Here is a 20077-nt window from a genome sequence, read left to right on the forward strand (position 1 = left end):
ATCAGCACTACCAGCCAATCAGTAGCAGCACACAAAACTAAAAATTGCTGTGGTGCACTTAGAAAAAACAAATCACTGCTTTGTATCTGGGTGTCACTGTCCAAAAAGTAAGGACTTTTTGAGAGAAACATGGTGCGTCTTTAGTGGGAAAGGAGTTAGTTGGAAAAAAAAGCTACCTAACTACTAACATTGAAAACTGGCTCTTTTAAAATGTTACAATTATCATTTTGAATGCTCGTTTCTAGTATATATTACAGCAATAATTGGAGCACATTGTTAGAACCACTTTCGCTGCTTCCCCCTACCAATCCCAGATCCTCTTCTCTGCTGCACCCCAACCCTGCATTGAATACCTCGTGTGCATTCGCTTTGCGCAACACTCCCCTTCTCCGCCGCTTGGTTCTAAACCCCATACACACTAAAATGCACACAACTATACACGTTATGTTCAGATATTAGCCTATTATTCCAAAAAGGGCAGCCAGGTACACTGCCACCACTTTAGTAAATCACTAACATTTGCAAGCATGTTCATTAGGAAAAAGCATGTCATGTTTAGAGTTTTTCTAAAGTGAAGCATAGCAGTTTTTTTTTTTTTTAATCCAGATGCTGTTCTCTCTCCAACTCCACAAGCATGTTTGCATTAACAAGCGATGCTTGTTTTAAATGATATTATCATTGCTCTTCACGATATCTATGTTCACTAAGCTTGACTTAAAACACCTAACTTTGGTAGCGGGTGGTTTTTTCCTAATAATTACACTGAGCCTATTCTTGCTAGCTACCTCATGGAATGCTGTCATTAGCTCAACTAAACAGCCTGATTCAAATGTGCTCAGCAACTACTTTGCCCGAGTTCCTCATCATTATTGTGAGCCTAGAATTCCCAGCATGCAAAGTGAAAAGCCAGAACTGACTCATAGCGTCACGCATGATATTCGGACACTTGGCAGTCATGGAATTAACAACTGCCGAGTGACCTTCCCCCATAATAAAGTGCCTTGGGGAGCTATTTCTGACTTATAATTTCATTCAGCAATTAAGAGCCAATAAAGAGTTAACATAAAAGCATGAACAGTTATTTCTCGTGCACTTTACATGTTTAGTAAATGTCTATGATTTTATGACTTCTTTAAATTAGACAATGCAGAAGGAATACAAGCCATACAACACCCCTTTGAAAACACATTTCTGAAGAACAAGGCAAAAGAGGCAAATTACTTTTAAAACGAAGACTCTCTGGCATTGCCTTTGTTCCTGAGGCAATCATCTGTAACTGTCCCAACAGGGCGTTTTGCGACCCCAGCATTGATTTGCTTAAATGAGGAGTCGTTAAAAGACTGCTGCGTCTCTAGTTTTCTGTCCATAGGTCATGATCTTTGACCTTAGCCTGGTCTTTCATTGTATGTTTCAATCTATGAAATCAATGTTCAGGAAGAATAGCAAGGAATAGTCGATAATCCTTTCAAGCATATATGATGTAGCTATTAGAAAATATCCGCACTTACTTTAATAACCGATTCGTATAACAGTCATCTCTTGTCTTAATAGCTGCCTAAATCCCATATATTACAAGGCCGGTGATAGCGGCCCTGTAGTTATGGTTAAGTTGCTGAACTCATAGAAATAGCACATTTAGGCGACTTATGCCCCCACTGGATGAATCCTCACCAAACTTTGCAAACAAAGTGTATGTCCCCCTCGGAACGATTCTGCGAAGTCTTTAGTGGTTCCATGGGGGGGGGGGTTAGAGGTGGGGTCCAAAATGTGTGGAATTACTCACAACGCAATTGAAAAATTGTTTTGCTCGTGTCTACAGCCCAAATCACTGTTTGGATTTTCACCAAATGTGTGCTAAGAGCGGTGACTTGTTTACAAACGCATGCTTTTGTAAATTTGGTGTCAATCCATCCAGTATTTTTTTTTTAAAAAGTGGCAAAAAGTAGTTAAAAACTAAATTGTGATATCTGGTTCTGATCCGCGGACTAATTCGCTGATTCAGAGTCTGCAGAAACATCGAGGCCAATTAGCAGGCGGTGTGATGTCCGCAGACATCGTGCACGCCCATTGATGTGATGCTCAAAAGCGTGAGGTGCGTCATATTCATTGAAATGGTCATCATGTTGGATCCTCGGACAGCTGCCGGTGTCTGTGGATAGAGCAGTGGGGAAAAACTCAGGAAATCACATTTGGGGTTATTTGGTGGCCGAAACAGGGTTTGAAAACAGTGGGGGAGTGGAATAAAGTTGACATGTAGCTGCTTGTATAGGTGAATAAAAGGTATGCAAGGGCCGCCGAGACCACGGTCACTTTGGCATCTGCGGACATCATTTGGATTGTATGGGGTTCAGGCGAGTCTTGTTATTTTAAGGTGTATTATACGTACTTGTTATATGGTCAAATTGTATTGTCGTAAATCTGGGCCACTGGCCAAACACACTATAGAAGTTTTGCAGTAACAAGAACTGTTATGGCATATTTGAAGTGTACTGCAATGAAGGGTATTTTTGAAGTAGTCAGATACTTGGTGTATTCTAACTATCTCAGCTTTGAAAAGTAATATTGTAGTATTATTGATTCTACCCGTTGGTGTATTGCAACTGTTTATTGTGCTAATGAATACATTTGGGTTGAAGGAATATTAAGTAGGCATGTGTTAGATGTGCTGGTAACTGATGTTTTGGAGTAACAGAGGTGCCATTATATTCAAATGATCCACTTCTTTTTTGACATATAATGACATGAAGTGGTTGTAGCACCAGTGTGGTAGATTATACCCAATGTTGTGAAGGTTTTCTTGCCAAGAGATACTTGGGTGTGTGAAGCTAGTACACTTACAGTTGTTTTTGGTACCATCTGCATTGGACATTAGAAGCATTAGTATCACATATTGGTCATGTGAGTTTATTTGTATGTTGAAACGATTGTCTAAATTACAAAAAAGGGCATACTATGCTTTGATTTGCATTCTGCAGAAGATAGTTCAATGCAATGGATTCCACATTTTATATCGATACATACACATTGGGCCACATTATGACCCAGGCGCTAAGTGTTTAACGGCGCCGTAAAAGGCTGCAGCGCCGTTAAACACTTAGCGCCTAATTACGAGGTCCCTTTGCGGGACCCGACCTTAACGGCTGGTTTTACCAGCCGTTAAAGTAGGGTGCCGCAAAGGGACCTTGGTGCTAAGTACGGTGCTGCCATTTGCGGCACCGTACTTAGCGCCTTCCCTATTCCCATTGAGCCCTATTGGGCAAAAATGGGAATGGGGAAGGGCCCATGGTGAATGGGGAATTACCACCCCGCCAACCTTGGAATGGGGCGGTAATTCCGCCATTCATCATGGTGGACCCCGGCATGGACCATGGTGCTAATAGCACCATGGTTTAGCGCTGGGGTCGTAATGAGGCCCATTGTTCATTAGGGATGTGCTCTTGTGAAACATGGTTGCAACGACTGCACATATGTTTACAAATGTATGAAATCTGGAAGATTTAATTTATAGGGATATGATTGGTTTCCATAACTTGTAGTAAGTACATAAGACATTTTTGTGGATCTTCCGGTGTGTTTATGGTAAATGTTACAATTTCTGTGCAGTAGTCCAATTCTTTCCTTATACCTGAGGCACTGTAAGTGCTGTCATGATTATTTGAGGCATTTCTATGAAGTATGAGCATTTGCAAACACAACTGGTCTGAGTGTTTAAGTAAATGATCTGAACAATTGGTGGCAATTCGAAGAGAAGATTGATTGCTACATTTGCATAGCAATTTACTTCAGTTGTGTTGCTGAATATAAATGCACCAGAGAGTTGAGCCTCTTTATCTTTTGATGGGCCTGCAGAAGTTTTTGGAGAAGAGCCATTTGTCTCATTGTCTTCTGATGGACGTGCATTTGATTTTGGACTACACAGATTTGTGGTTGTATTATTTGATGGAGCAGCAGTTGCTCTTTGTTTTTTTAGTGGTATTATTGGGTGATCTGTTATATGTTCGGTTTGTATTCATTTTCCTTTTAAAGGTTTGCTTTTTAAAATGTACAGGGTACATATGTAGATGGGGGCGTACAGTGCACATTGTCTAGATACTACCTACCTGCCACCCAGCTCTGCTACATGCAGACATTCAGAGACTCTGTATATGGCATAATTGTGAAGTTGAAACCTACAAACTGCCCCTCCATTAATTTACTTGGTTTATTGCTGCAGTTTGGACCAATCTAATTTCATGTTCCATTCCATGTTTTGGTTTAAACAGCAGATACAGTCTGGTACATGTATGCTGTCCAAGAAGCAGAGGGTTGGAGGAGGCATACAAAATACCTTTGTTTGCAGCAAGCTTCTAAGAACTGGAAAGGCCTTGCTTGCATTCACCTGTGGCAAGCTACTAGAGGATAGGCTGGTGAGATCGCAAGATACTTCAGTTACAATCCACTGCTGCAGGCTACTGAAGCCTGGGCTGGGCTTCATTGTACACAGCTGCCTGAGACTTGTGGAATATTTTTATCCATTCCACTGCACCCTTTGCCAATGGGGGGGAAGAAACTGCTAAAAATGGAAGCACTAAACCCGGTGTGCACCAAATCTGCAAAACTGTGCATGGTTCACTATCACAAAAGTCTGCAAACCCTGAAACACAAAGTCAAAGTTGGTGTAAAAACAGGAATCACTGAATGTCACCTGTCACCTGTAAATTCAGTCATTTTCCCAGTTAATTATTGAAAGGAAAAGTGTGCTGAAATCATAGATTCTCCAGGCAGTCAGAGGAATCCAGGCCTCACTGCCTGGCAGCTGCTTAATGAAATTAGCTGTCAAACCCAGTTTAAAGGTGATTCTTTTTCTGGAATAAATTGCAAAATACGCCTATTTAAAGCATATTTGTGAAGGGCTTAATTTTTTTAAATGTGCAAATCCCTGATAAACTGTGCTTAGTTTTATATGTGTTAAAGAAATGACTTCTTTGTGAATCTTGCAGTAACCCAGTGGAAGTAACTGCTTGATTCATTTCAGGCTTTTGATTTGAAGACATTGATGAAACCTGTACCATTTAAGGGACCAAAGTTATGAAAAAATGCTCATTGTAGCAGAACGATTAATGTTGAAAACATAAGATTGTATGTGCATGATCCACCGATAAGGGCCCAGAGATGTACCGAATGAGAAATGATTAATCCAAACTGTTATGGTTAAAATTGATACAAATCTGTAGAATGACAAAGACAGCTCTCACAACAATTGGGATTGAATGTGAATATAGATAATCAAATATGAAATGTATGTGTCTGATTTTATTAGGGTAAATCATTTTAGAAATGTACATTTGTGCAAAAGTTATGTTTTGGTAAAAATCAATGTGGGAGTTCCTAAATCGCATCATCAAGATGACAACTCTGGTCTGACTGCCAACCAGGACAAGGCAAGTGTCTGTGGTCACTCCCAGCTTTGGGGGGCGTGTTTTGAAATTCTGCCCACATCATGAACTTGATGATGGAATTTGATCCAGAACTCTTCATCTTGTAGCTGACTCCAGACTTTTTTGAAGATCCAGATGTCTTTGCAGAATCCAGACCTTTGCATTGCTGAACTCTTGCTCGCTAGACCCAATTTCAAACCTCCCAAACTTGAGAAGATATAAATCTGATTCAGCTTGGCATGCTACCATTAAGGCTTACCTGCTGAAACTTGCATCCTGTAATCTACCGTGTCCAGTGACTAGAAGGGCCCATCCAAAAACCAGTCTTAGGTGCAGTCCCAATTGGCCAGAACCACGCCGCTGATCCAATCCCTCCAGAAGTTTCCTGCTGCCGGTAGACCTAACCCGATCCAATGACCAGAGCATGACGGTCCAATTTAATTACAAGGGACTGTAAGTATTAATAGGCAGAACAGTGACCAATGGTATACTTGCATTGTATCATCCCAATCTCAACCCATCCGATCTTTAAATTCAGAACCCTAATATTGTTAGAACCATTCTTGTGCTGATTTTTCTCTCATCTGTGTTATTAAACCATAAGCCATTAGTGATTCGGATTAATGAAAGTAATGCCCATACAGAACAGAAACTAGAGGTTCACAAATGAAGAGTTATGAGCGGCTGTGAGTAGCGTGTATTTGACCCGTTTTTATTGAATATCGCATAGTAAAAGTTTGCAGTGAATTGACATTTTAGCAAAAAGTTTCCGACATGTCTTTTCCCATCCAAAGATTTCTTCAATCCCATCCTGATCTAAAGTGTGTACTATTGTTTATATTGTAGTTCATGTGTATTAGGACCTGTCTAGTGTTGCTTGCCTCTGAATGTTTATCCATGCAATCATTTTTGCACCCTTTTGCATTATTTTACAAAGCCATTTTCATCTGTCAGTTTAAAGTGTCTTTGCCAAAAACGTTTTTCTCTATTGTTGGGGATTGAAGATTGCATCTAAACTCTAGACATTGTCTTTCATTCCTGAATACCTCCGTTAATTACATCTGTGTGGGATTTCTCATTTGTATCTAAACAAAACTTTGCAGGGGGAATATTAACCTAAACGCTATCTGTTCACAAACCAAAACTGTTCTTTTTCCTGCATTTTCTATTCTGCATCATTATTAGTGAATTCAAGCGCTTGACTTATATTCTGAATTGTATTGTCACCGCTTGGTGATTGCTGCCCCATATTACATGGCTACGGTAGTGGCCATGTAGTTATGGCTAAGTTGCTGTTTTCATAGGAAGAGCAATTTTTGGGCGGCTTATAACTCCGCTCCCCCTGGACAAATCCTCACCAAACTTTGCAAAAACAGTATATGGGCCACTCTGCATGTATTTGTAAAGTTTAGTGAGAATTCGTCCAGGGTTGAGCAGAGTTATAGGGGTGGTCCCAAAACTTATTTTTTTCCCATAGGCTGAATGGAGGAAAACGCACAGCTACATGTGAAACCGCTGGACGGATTTTGATGAAATCTGCGGCAGGTACAGGGGTTTGGTCCAGAAAGCGTGCTTTTGTAAATTTTGTCACCATACGTGCAGTACGTTTCAGATGGTTTGGATGCGCCAGACATCTTGAATCCGCGGAAAGCAGAGCAACAACCAGCGTACACATGCTTTTTTCATTACCCTATTTTGCTGTGTCACAGAGCATTGGGAAAGGTTCACACAGTAGTTGTTCTTCAGCCTGTAAGGTTATTTAGCGTGTTACAACACAGAGTACAGCACAGAGTACAGCACTACTGCACAGGATCAATGTGTAGCATGTTTTTTTTATGCAGTACCACTGCATGGGTTTGGTGCATTGCTATGATGCAATTGTTTCAAGCTATGTGTTGCCAGTGTAACAGGGACATATAAGTGAGGGCAGGTTATTCAGTTAAAAAACGATTTTTACATATAAAATGCAAATCATTTTTTTTCACAGTTAAAAGCACACATTTGTACATTCAAAATGCGCACTATTTTTACCTGAAATTCCTCTGTTGCAGGAGACACATTTGAGGATTAATGAACTAGCCTCATTAACAAAAAACTAACACGCTAACTCATTAATAACATAATGTGTTCTCCAGTGCAAAATGAATGGGAAATGACAGGCTCTGAAAGTCATTTAAACGCACATTCAGATTTTTTTATTTTTTTTGCTTCTATCTGCGCTCTGTCCACAATATTTGCAGGAAGCAAAGACCTCGAATAAGCAGGAAATCGGTTTGGTTACAGTTGCAACTGTATAAGCCAAGCCATTGTGTGCAGAGGGTGGTTAGGGCATGATAGAATTTTATTGGTTAGGATCCTTTGGTAGGAGGTAACCAGAGTTTTCTTGTATAATCTCGAGGAAGAAGCTGGGGAGAGACATCTTGACACAGCTCGGAGAAGGACTGAGTTCATAGCTGGGGATGCCTGATTCCTAAAGCAGATTCAACTTGGTTGCAGAGACTGGGATTCCCAGTCAACAAGTCCCAGTTTGAGTGACAGCAAATGCTTGTCCTTGCTGGGTGAACCCCTCCAGAAGGCGACCAGCCAAAAAAGTTACATGCTGAACAAGCCTGGTAATTATCTCGCTGAAGTGTGGGGGCTGAGTGTGTGCGAAAAATATTCAGTCAGTGTAGGAAAGGAGATTCCTGTGCTTTACCCACGTGTTTAATGTTGCAAATTGAATTCTTGTTCCCCGCCACTCTCTTCTCAGTGTATCACAAATAATGCTGTTACTCTGCTATTTCATTTATTTCTGTAAAAAGAGTGAGATTGTGTTTAAATGAAACTTTTATAATACACAAAAATATCTGAAAGCAGACGGGTGGTGTGTTTTATTTTCTCTTTCCTTTGTGCATTTACCAATACAGTGCTGATGAAGTGGGGAGATGTTTAGACAGTGCAATTGTCATTTTTAAGATAGCTAAAAATAAGATTTGGCTACAGTTGTGTGCATGATTCCATTCAGTATATAAGTGTGTGTTTTCTGGACAGAACATAATAAGCTGCACCTCCTCAGAGGTATTCTTCCCTTCCTCTCCTTCCCCCAGAAGCTCACTGTCTCCCGAGCCCTGGTTCTCTCGAAGCTGGACTACTGTAACAGCCTCTATCTTAATCTGCCTGCCTCCACTCTCTGCCCTCTGCAACTCATCCAGAACAGAACTGCGAGACTTGTCCTTGGCCTCAAGCCCAGGGACCGTATGTCTCCAGGACTGAAATCTCTACACTGGCTCCCAGTGGCTGCGAGGATAAAGTTCAAAACCCTCTGCATTGTCCACAAGGCCTTCTGGGGCCTGGGTCCTAAATACCTTCAACTCTCTCTTCCCAAATATCTTCCTTCCCGAGCCCTTCGCTCATCCGCCTCCAATTCCCTCAGGGTTAGCCGCTTCTCGAAGCAACGAGCTGGGGGTAGATCTCTCTCCGCGGCAGGGGCCTCCCTCTGCAACAGCCTTCCTGCCTCCCTGAAACTTGAGGAGAACCATCTCCGGTTCCGGAAGCACCTCAAAACCTTCCTCTTTGCTTCTGCTTTCTCTCTCCCTCTCCCCTGCTGAACAGCTAATTAATTCTTCACTGAAACTGCACTGATCCTGCAACTGGACCACTCTAAACGGCCTCGGTCCTGGGCCCTGCCACTCTCCACTTGCACTGATGCCCTGGAACCCCTTTGCACTGCGGGACTGTCTCTGTATCCCTACAGCCCCCCCCGTCCCCCAGCACTTGTTCTGCACTTACCTCACACTTGCCACCAGCTGGCCCTATTTATTTATTTATTACGTTACGCCACTTACCTTGTACTGCACTTCCCCCCTCCCCTTCCCCTTGCACTTTTCCCCCTCCCCCACCCCTGCACTTGCGCGATCTGAATGACACCTGGCCTAGTAAGATCGTTGTCTGTCTCCCCTTGTCCCCCCCTCCCTGCCTCGTCGCGCCTTGAAACACATGTGTATAGGCGCGTTACAAATACCATATCATATCATATCATATCAAGTAACTGGGTGTGAAATAGCCTTTTGCTGAAGGTACATGAGTCAGCAAAAATAGAGACTCGGGACATAGTTCACTACCGTATATAAGTTAGTGAAAAATACCACATGATAGCTCGCTGCCGTAGATAAGACAGCGAGAAATTGCCCATGGTGGCACACTAAAAATTAAAATGTGGTGTTCCTGAAATGCAAGTCTCTCTAGTGATTACATGAAAAATCTAAACAGAAATAAGGGGTTGTGGATATTGGGGCCACAAATAAAACAAAGGAATTATGCTCACCAAAAATACCACCAACCACGCATACCAACCACCCATGTCTGTGTACTGAAATAATGCATATCCACTGTATTATTATTATACATAACCCAATCTGAATACAAGGAGTGATTGTTGCTAAATAATTTTTCGGCGGTAAGAAAATACCGACAGGCCCCAAATCTACACAAAATACCCAACATATTTATGGTGCGTTGCAGGCCGGGAAAGTGATCACAGAGCACCTACTAGGCGTGGCAAGTGTGTCTCACACTGCCATCTGTACATTAAAGGGAACCCATTTCATAATAGCAGTGTGTTACTAAAAACGAATTTTAGAATGTCACAAAGGGAAACCACATTCTCATACCTAGTACAAGATTTAGAGGCAAAGTTTTTTGCACATGGGACTTGGTCGTCAAACAGTACCTTAGAATGGCATGACCACATTCAGGGTGAGGTGCAGAAAGAAAAACTAGACAATATTTGTGCAGAAGGCAGCATAATTCAGGTCTGCCTTACAAGATTAATGAATGCAGCCGATAAAAGTGCAGAGAAAGACTGTTTAATACGGCTATGCGCCAAAATATGGTTTATTTTGAATAGGTCCCTGCGAATGCAGGAAAATGATACCCAGCTAATTAACAGGTTTAAGACGGAATTAGATGGGGCAAGTAAAAATCAGGAAATGTTAAGAGCAGAATTGGATGTATGCCAAAAAGACATGCAATTAAAATGCAGAGATTTTGATGCTCAGTTGTCCAAAAGCAAGAAACAATTTGAGGATAGTGAGCAAGAATTGGTACACTTAAAAGCCATAGTGGACCACATTAGACAGGATAAAGATGAGACTGTTTCAGAAATGCAGATTTTACAAAAAGAACATTTTGAAAAAGAAAGTGATCTCCAAGGTGCAGAGCAAGAAATGGTTAAAATGATTCAAGAAAAAGACAAGAGAAACAAAGAATTCAATGAATGCCCAATGCAAATGTGCGACATGCAGGAGGTAATAAGTAAAATGAGTGATGAAAACAACTATCTGCAAAATGAAGCACGCAGGCTCCTTAAAAAGTGCAAAGACTTAGAACAACAAATGTGCATTCCCAGGTCCCAGGAGAGGCGGCAGGGTACTACATTCAATGGAGTGGAGGTGAATTCTAGTTCTGCCCAAAGAGCTAGTGCTCCAGTGACTGGGCCGGTGACTGAACTTGGTTGCAGCGCCCTTGGGGGATTTGATACTCCCATTGGGGGCAGCCACCAATCCCATACACCTGAAACCTGGATTGAATCACAAAGTAGTGCAATTCCATGCATTGCAACAAGTAGCCCCATAAAAATAATGAAATCCATTAAAGCCCTGATCAAACCATTTAAAAAGGGAGGTGAATGCTGCATTGAGGATCACTTAGAAGCGGTTCATGACATTTTTAAAGCACTCAAGATACCTAAGAAACAGTACAGACAATATTTTCATTTAACTTTAGATGTCCCGACGGCCAGCATCATAAGGGGATTAAATGAACAGCAGAATATGACATGGGTGGAGTTTGAAAAAGAAATTAGGCGTCATTTTTCTCCTTTTCAGTCATTGCAGGAGGCAAAGAAAGTCGCGTACACAATTACTGCTGGACCTAATACATCCCCTCGCCAATTTTTACAAAGAGATTTTTTTTTCGCTTTGATGTATCTTTTGACCCAAATTCCAATGAGTTTAAAACTGCATACTTCTATGGGCTACAGAAAGACATCATATCCCAATTGGTCCTTGAATTTGACCGTGACAAGTCCCTTGAATGGATTGTACATCAAAGCACAACACTATATGAGGTACTCTATTGTCAGGGTAGAGAAAGTGATAAAATGAAAGATACTAGACCTAAATCTAAAGAACCCTCAGCTACAGTAATGGAAATCAGGTCAGCCAAAATGTCCATTGAGTCTGCTCAAAGCCCAGGTAAAAATAATGTGACAACTGAACAAAGCAGTAATCAACAAAGATCGCCCTTTCCTGTACCAATGTTCCAATCACATGATCCTAGTAATAGGGAGAGCTAAATCAGCCCTAGGTATTTAGGGGAACGAACCCGGGCAGGATATCGGCCTGATATGTCAGGTATGAACAATAACCAAAGACAAAATAAAGGACAAAGAAATTATGGTCCCTACCAGACATTGGGGACACAGAGCAGATTTGATCCCAACACCATGATATATGGTAATCAGGATAGACCCCGATATGTGGATCGATTTACTGATAATGGGAATCAACATAGGGGCCAGTACACACAATCTGAGAGACAGGACATGAGGCAGAACATGAACTACAATCCACGTCAGTACAATGATTACCCACCAGGGGACTATAATCAAAGGATGGGTGCACCCCGCTCCCCTCCACAAATGAATCAAGAGTTCAGAAACCATCCCAACAGACATCAATCACCTGAGAGGTATCAGAATAGATCCAATCAGGGAAAAAACAACCAATATCGACCTAGGCCACAGAAAGAGGATTCTAGAGAGATGGAAAGGTTCCAGTGCCTTGAGGCCCAAGTGAAAATGTTAGCTGAGCAAATAGGAAAGCTCTATACAGCGCAAAAACAGCCATCCAAGGAGGGGGCTGATGGCCATAGCAATGACCGGGGGGCGTCTGAAAAGTGACTAAGTACTCATGATACCTGCGGTGCCAAAAAGACAGATTGCCCTGATGTAATTTCGCATAATGACTCTGAGATGTCTAATGATTTAAAAGTGGAAACGCCAGTAAATGAACATGTAACAAAAAGTGCAAACACTTCTAAAAAAGAGGTACGGTTTAACCTAGAGCTAAATCAAACATTGAAGGTTTGTGCAAATGAAAAAGAAACACCTGAAATTCCAAAAGAACAAAGTGACAGATTTAAGAAAAATGACTCATGCATGGGGAATACCAGTGAACAGGGAGTAAGTGGGGATGCTATAGCTCCTTCCCTGGACAGTCAAAATGGTGAACAAATACAGACAGAAAAAGGGAATACTCAAAAGGAGGGTACAAATCAATCATCACCTGAAGAATTCTTTGAGCCAAGTATTTTTGAAGAGGCTGAAAGGGCTGGTACCACACTAAATGATCACAAATGCACAGAATTAAATAATGACAAATTACTAAATGAGGTTGTTACACATGTTCAGTTGGAAGGTTGTAATGTGGTCCCTGATGATACCCAGATGGATGGGCGAACAGTGGCCACACTCCAAAAAACCTCTGATCATGGAGAAATTAATAAAGTCTCTCGCGCAGAAATGGGTAAAAAGGAGGGAAAAATGTCTTTCCATTTACCAATGTGCTTAGCCAAAAGTGAAAAAGGCCTGAGAAAGGTGAGCCCTGAAATCAGTAAGAATTCACACTTCTTATGTGTATTAGAGGAAGTTGAGGACAGATATTATGCACCCATCACTGTAGAAGAAAAATGCCAAACATTTGCTATGATTGACACTGGCGCACAGGCCACAATTATGTCCAAGGAGCTGGTAAAGAGTATCAATGAAAGGAGACCCCCACAGAATCAGATCACAGTGAAGGAAAACAAAGGTCCAGTGCATAACTTTAATGGGGCGGAGGTGCCCATCATAGGTGTAACTGAGGTTGACATAAAAATAGGAAATCACAGAATGAAACAAGAGGTATTGATCACATCTATTTGTGAAATTCCATTTCTGATGGGGACAGATTGCCTGAAAAGATTGTCTCCTCTCATAGATGGGGTGAATGGAGTGCTGTGGTCCTTAACCAAGAAACCATTGAGACCTAAGAAACTAAAATCACAAGACAGCAACATAAATGAATGTCACACCGTTGCCAAAACAAATGATGCTGTGGAGGTATATCTCCAGAATAGTTGCATACCTAGTGTCACTGTTATATTAATGTGTCAAGACAAAATGCAGAGCGACAATGAAAGACTACCTGTACAAATATACTTGGACCCAAGGAAAAATTGGCAGACTGCCATAGATGAGCACACATTACGTTTTTATTTAAAAGAGAAAACAATCAAACAGAATATTGCTCCTAAAACAGATTCAGAAAAACACATTACCACTCTTGCTGAAATACACATGGAAGATGAGCAACCATGGGTTCATGTTTGTATAAATGACTGTTTTAAAACAATAAAAGCGACTTTAGCGCTTGAACAGGAGAGGAGCTTCATTAATGAGAAATTATTGCAAAAAATAATGGAGAGGGAGGAAATCCCGAAATTTAGGATTACAAACCAATATGTTTCTGGGTTGGACAGTCCAGACTTTGAAAACCGAATTGCAGGCAGATGCATGCTTAAAATTAGCATTGGGCAGAAAACAATTTACCGTAATGTATGGATAGTGAGTGGAGCACAAAATGACTTTTACATGGGCAATGACATCATGCACAGAATGTGTATGGTGTTAGATTTCCTTAATCAAAAAATATGGTCACGCCTAGGTGGCCCGGCACCTGAATTTGAAGACAAAAGAAGGGCTTATCATTGTGCACAACTGGTTCCTTATGCAATCGAATTACAAATGAGGACAGATACTATTATTCCTGCATTTACAAAATAGTTTGCAATAACACTGAAATGCAAAAATGGACAGCAGATGAAAGACTCTGATGCATTTGTATGCCTGAATGAATCCATAAAACAGCAAGGCCTGGATTATGAATACATTCCATTGGTAGATATTGGTGAAGGATCTGTAAAAATTATGGTAAATAATAAAGGTTGTCAGGATATTCATTTAGAGGAAAACTCCCCATTAGGAATGGCCATACAAAAATCACATTATACGGCAGATTTAAATAACATGGTGATTGGAAATATCCCTGAAAAGTATGTAGATGCCAAGGGTGAGTTGCCAGAACACCTGGACTCTCAGCCCAAAGGAATATTTAAAATTCATTCTGTGTATCCTTATGATTCAAATGAGACAGTGTGCTACCATCAAGAGGATTGCATAACAATTAATTTAAATGAAAATGAAACAGAAAAACAGCTCATTGAAGTGGAAGCTGATATGCCAAAATATTTAAAAGTGGCAGTTTTATAAAAAGACACAGCCACACAGTTAGAGGAAAGCGCCGAGATTCCCTTACCAGAAGATTTTCCAGAATTTTCCAAAATGGTAGAAGAGCAGATCTCCTTAGCGGATGCGTGTGACAGCGATGAGGATAGAAACAATCTGAGGGAGATATTTATGGAGTTTAAGGATGTATTATTTACATGTGGCCACACTACCAGAAGGGTGTAGCAGAAGTGCAGTATTTGTACGCCAGTTTAGACTACCGCTGGCATGTTTAGAATCATTAGCAGAGATTATAAAGAATTTGGAAGCTCGGGGAATCATCAGGCCCATTCATAGCACATCCAATACACCTATTTTAGGTATGTTAAAGCCAAATGGTCAATGGCGGCTATGTGCAGACTTGAGGGAGTTAAATAAAAGAGTGCCAGTATCCAGATGGCCACTGCCATTCATTGATCAGGGCCTAGCTCAGGTACATGGCTCAAAAGTGTTTACCACATTAGATCTCACCTCTGGATATTGGTGCGTGCCATTGGCAGAGGAGATACAGAATTTATTTTCCTTTACATTTGACAGGACTCAATACGCCTGGCTTAGAGCTCCGTTTGGGTACATCAATAGTGGGCGTGAATTTGGCATATTTTTGAGAAAGGCCATGCCAGATGCATCGGAAAGAGGAACCATAGTTTATGTGGATGATGTCCTGATAAAAAATGAAAGCCTGAAAAGCCATTTTGATGAAATAAGACATGTGCTTCGCCAATTGCAGAAAGCAGGCGCCAAAGTGTCTTTACAAAAAGCACAATGGTGCAAGGAAAAAGTGAACTTTCTAGGCCATGAAGTGACTGAACATGGACTCTATCCACAAATGAAGAAAATAGAGGCCATGCAAAAACTAAAGGACCCTAAAAATGTGAAAGAGGTAAAAAGTTTATTAGGGATGACAGGCTATAACAGAAAGTTCATTGAAAATTATGCTGAAATTACTCAACCATTGACTAAACTGCTTAAAATGAATACACCCTGGATATGGGAAAAAGAGCAGTCTGAGGCAGTAGCTAAATTGAAGGAATGTCTTGTAAAGGCACCATGTTTAGCATATCCCATAAAGGGTAGGGATTTCTTTGTAGAAATAGGGTTCTCTGAACATTGTATGTCAGCAGTGTTATCACAAAAACATGATGTGAATCACAAAACTATTGCATATGCAAGTAAAGCATTTTCCCAAGTTGAAATGAAATTCAATGAATGTGAAAAGGCCTTATTAACCACTGTGTGGGCACTACAACATTTCTGCCCTATTGTTCAGGGAGAAAAGGTGATTATTGAAACAAATCATCAACCTTTGCAGTTTTTAGAGTAAAAGAATTAGGTCAGGTAATCTAGCACAGTCCAGAATCACTTCATGGATGCTGGCATTACAAGGTTTTCCTGTAGAAGTGAAATATGGACAAAATAAAAAGAGCCCAATTGCTCAAGGGGTAGCTGACTTACATGACTGTGCAGCTGAACAAGTATCAAACGAAATGGAAGTGGAACCTAGTTTGCAGGAATTTGAACAATCACCACACAAAGCTTTTGATGAAAAAACATGCAAGGATCTGCCAACTGTATATGTGGATGGTTGTGCTTTTCACATTGAAAATGACAGTAATAAACAATTAGTGTCAGGAATAGGGAATGTCTGGTTGAAATGTGAAGGTGTCCCTAGTGTAGGGATGAGGATTGGAGCTAGAAGCAGTCAAGTGGCGGAATTGGCGGCCATTTATAAAGCAATTGCTACTGCAGTTGATAATAAATTCAGTGAAATTGTCCTGGTGCCTGATTCTGACTATGCACGAAATAGCTTTGTGGAGTACTTACCTGGCTGGAAAGCGAGAGGCATGGTTACATACAACAAAAAGCCACTTAAACATGGAAAAATGATACAAGCCATAGACAAATTGGTGTCAGAAAATGATTTGACAATACACTGGAGAAAAATTTGTGGGCATTTAAAAACACCCGGAGAGGATAAGGAGGGAAATGATAAGGCAGACCACCTGGCTAAAATTGGGGCTGTGATGGGAGAATTGCTACCTATAGATGATTTACTGGTTGAAATACAAATTGATGCAGTAACACGTTTTAAAACACCAAAGGAGACAGAGCAACCAGTGGTACAGTGGGGCATGATATGCCAGACCAAAATTTGATTGAGGCACAAAAGAATGATCGAATTTTGGGAATCTATTATAACCATTTGATAGATCCTGAACAAAACACTTTAACAGAAAATGATTGTATGGGAAAAGAAGAGTTGAGGGTGCTATTAAAGAATAAAAAACGAGTTAGACTGCAGGATGGACTCATGATTAGAGAGTCCATAACAGGACAAATACAGTGGGTGGTACCCCTTTCATTCAGAGGGCTACAACATGCACATGATGCAATAACTGCAGGCCACAGAGGTTCACAAAAAGCATTGGAAATACTAAAAGATTATGCTTACTGGCCACATATGTCCCAGGAAGTAGAATTATATACTAGAGGGTGTCTAGTATGCGCCCAATTTAAACCTGCTTCACCAATGCATAGAGCCCCATTGATGAAAGGAGGCCTAACTCTCCCATGGTCAGATTTGCAAATAGACTATGTAGGCCCTTTAAAAAGGTCGAGCAGAGGAAACTGTTACATTTTAAGTGTGATATATTTGATGTCAAAGTGGATTGAATGTATTCCTGCACCAGATTGTAGTGCGCAAACAGCAGCCACATTGCTGGTGAACCATGTGTTCTCAAGGTTTGGGTTGCCACAAAGAATTGAGTCAGACAGAGGAAGTCATTTCACAAGTACTCTAATGAGTAAGGTATGGCAAATACTGGGTGTGAAAAGGAAACTACATATTGCATATCAGGCAGCCTCTTCAGGTGGAGTTGAACGGAGCAATAGGTCTGTTGTGGATATTTTAAAGAAATTTGTGGCAGAAGCAGGTTCCAGCTGGGATTTACGTCTACCTTTAGTTTTAATGGCAATCAGATCAACTCCTGCCAAAGCAACAGGTGTTAGCCCCCATGAGGTCTTGACAGGTAGGAAAATGGTATTACCACAACACCTGCTATCCAGAACACATGAGCAGACACTTGTGAGTGCATCCACAGTTCATTAGTACATTGATGAACTGAGGAAGCATTTGCAACATGCATTTGCTTTTGTGAGAGAAATCTGGAAAGGGCTGCTGACAGTGCTAAGACATACTATGATAAAAGAACATCAGTGAGAGAATACAGTGTAGGGGATCAGGTGTACAAGTTTCATTTTGGAAAAAGTAAACAGAAAAATTCTAAATTTCTAGGTGCCTGACAGGGGCCATTTCAAATTATAGATAAGATCTCTCCTGTAGTTTATAAAATTTTGAAGAATGAAGGTGAAACAGCGATAGAGCAGTTTGTCCATGTAAATCATATCAAGCCATGCCATCCCAGACACGAGATCAGGCAGCTTGAGCATGTAGAAACAGAAAGCCCTGGGACTACTGCCCATTGATGCACACAATACAACAGAAAGTCCCTTGAACACAAAAAGATAAAATAAATGGGTGCAGTCAGGAGGCAGTGACAGAGAAGTTAAAAGGTTGATTATTATAATGGCACATAAACACTGTAATATATGTAAATATATATAAAAAATATAAAATAAATAAATAAATATAATGGAAGCTTATGGGATTGGTATGCAGAATGAAAATGCATTGAATTTAAAATGTTGTTTCATGTATGCTTATTTTCTTTTTAACCTGTGTTTAATTTCAGAAGAAAAAAAAATGTTTTATTTTTGGCAAAAGGGTGAAGTTAGTATTGTGCTATATACTTAATCTGTTTCTTTTCTATTTTGATTTAGAACATTAACTATTTATACCGGAGGTCACGGGAGACGAGGGAGTCCTGGAGCCCACGTGGACAGATTCCGGGAAAGCCCAGAGGGGGGGGGGCGAAGACCAAGGCTGCAAAGCGATCAGCATTGAAGATGACACCAACAATATGTTTAATGATGATGATATTTGGAGGGATCTTCAAGAATTCAGGTTGTCATTGAACCTGGACCAGCATCTGGTATCGCGGTGGAAGAGGCACCAGGATTCATCATGAGTGATAGAAGGATGATTTTCCAAAATATCTACATCCCATTGAATCCTGAGATTTTGATTAAAAAACATTTGAACAATACCGGCATTAAAATTGAACAGACTAAAGAGTGGCTGGAAATAAGAAAAGAGGACGCTAAGCAGTCGATAGGAGATATATTGATGCAATTTGAGAAAACATTTGTGAATTCAGCAGACATTAAGAAGAGGAGAGGAAAGAGAGGTGCGGTGATGCTCGTGATATCATTGGTAATGTCTATAGTTGGAGCCATAATAGGTACCACAATATCAACAGCCAATGCTATTTCGGTAGGAACACTGAGTACTAAAGCGCAACAACTGAGTATTGACCTAGAAATAATACTAAAAACATTAGATGGGATTAGAGGGCGACTGGATGAACAAGTAAGATTCATAAATGAAACTGCAATCATTCTAAATGAACAAGCGGATGTGATGCAACGGGCAACAAAGCTAATTATTAAGCATGACAGAACTTTAAATGAAATATTGAACATAATGAGTCCTGTTGATAGACTATTAACAAATTATATGAGAGAGATTCAAACTGCAGTTTCACAATTGATTCAAGGACATATCCCCTTGTATTTTGTTTCGCAGGATATTGTTCATCAAATGATAGAAAGATGGACCAGGAGGGAAATTGATGTGGTACAGGTAAAAATTGCATTTGAAATGGGTAATGCGATGCCATTATATGTGGACCTGGAAAGGTTGGAAATTGGATTTCTACTATGCATACCATATGTAGCTCCTGAACTTATTTATCAAACGAAGTGGGTACACAACGTGGGATTTTGGCAAGAGGACACATTTATTAAGATTAAGACTCCAGAAGTGGTGGCATTTCAGTCATGGGAGCCTGAAGTTTATTTAATACCAAATTTGGAAACGTGTCAAATTTAAAGAACAAAATTATATGTGTCCAGGTAAACCGTTTGTTCCTGATGCCACAGATGCTATTTATGGTTTGAAATCTGACCCAGGTATATCAAAAGGATGTGAGGTGATTATTAGCAATATGGGGAGTGAAGAACTGGCACAGGCTAAGATGGTCAGAGGTAAATGGTTGGTCAGCACCTGCTTAAAGAACATGAGAGTAGTACATTTGAACCATGGAACATACGTGGCTAAACAGGTGAAATATAATGTTTTTTATTTACAGGTTCCAAAGGATACAATTGTGTCAAT

Source organism: Ambystoma mexicanum, chromosome 11, assembly GCF_040938575.1.
Source record: "Ambystoma mexicanum isolate Mex_15411 chromosome 11, UKY_AmexF1_1, whole genome shotgun sequence".
NCBI lineage: Eukaryota > Metazoa > Chordata > Amphibia > Caudata > Ambystomatidae > Ambystoma > Ambystoma mexicanum.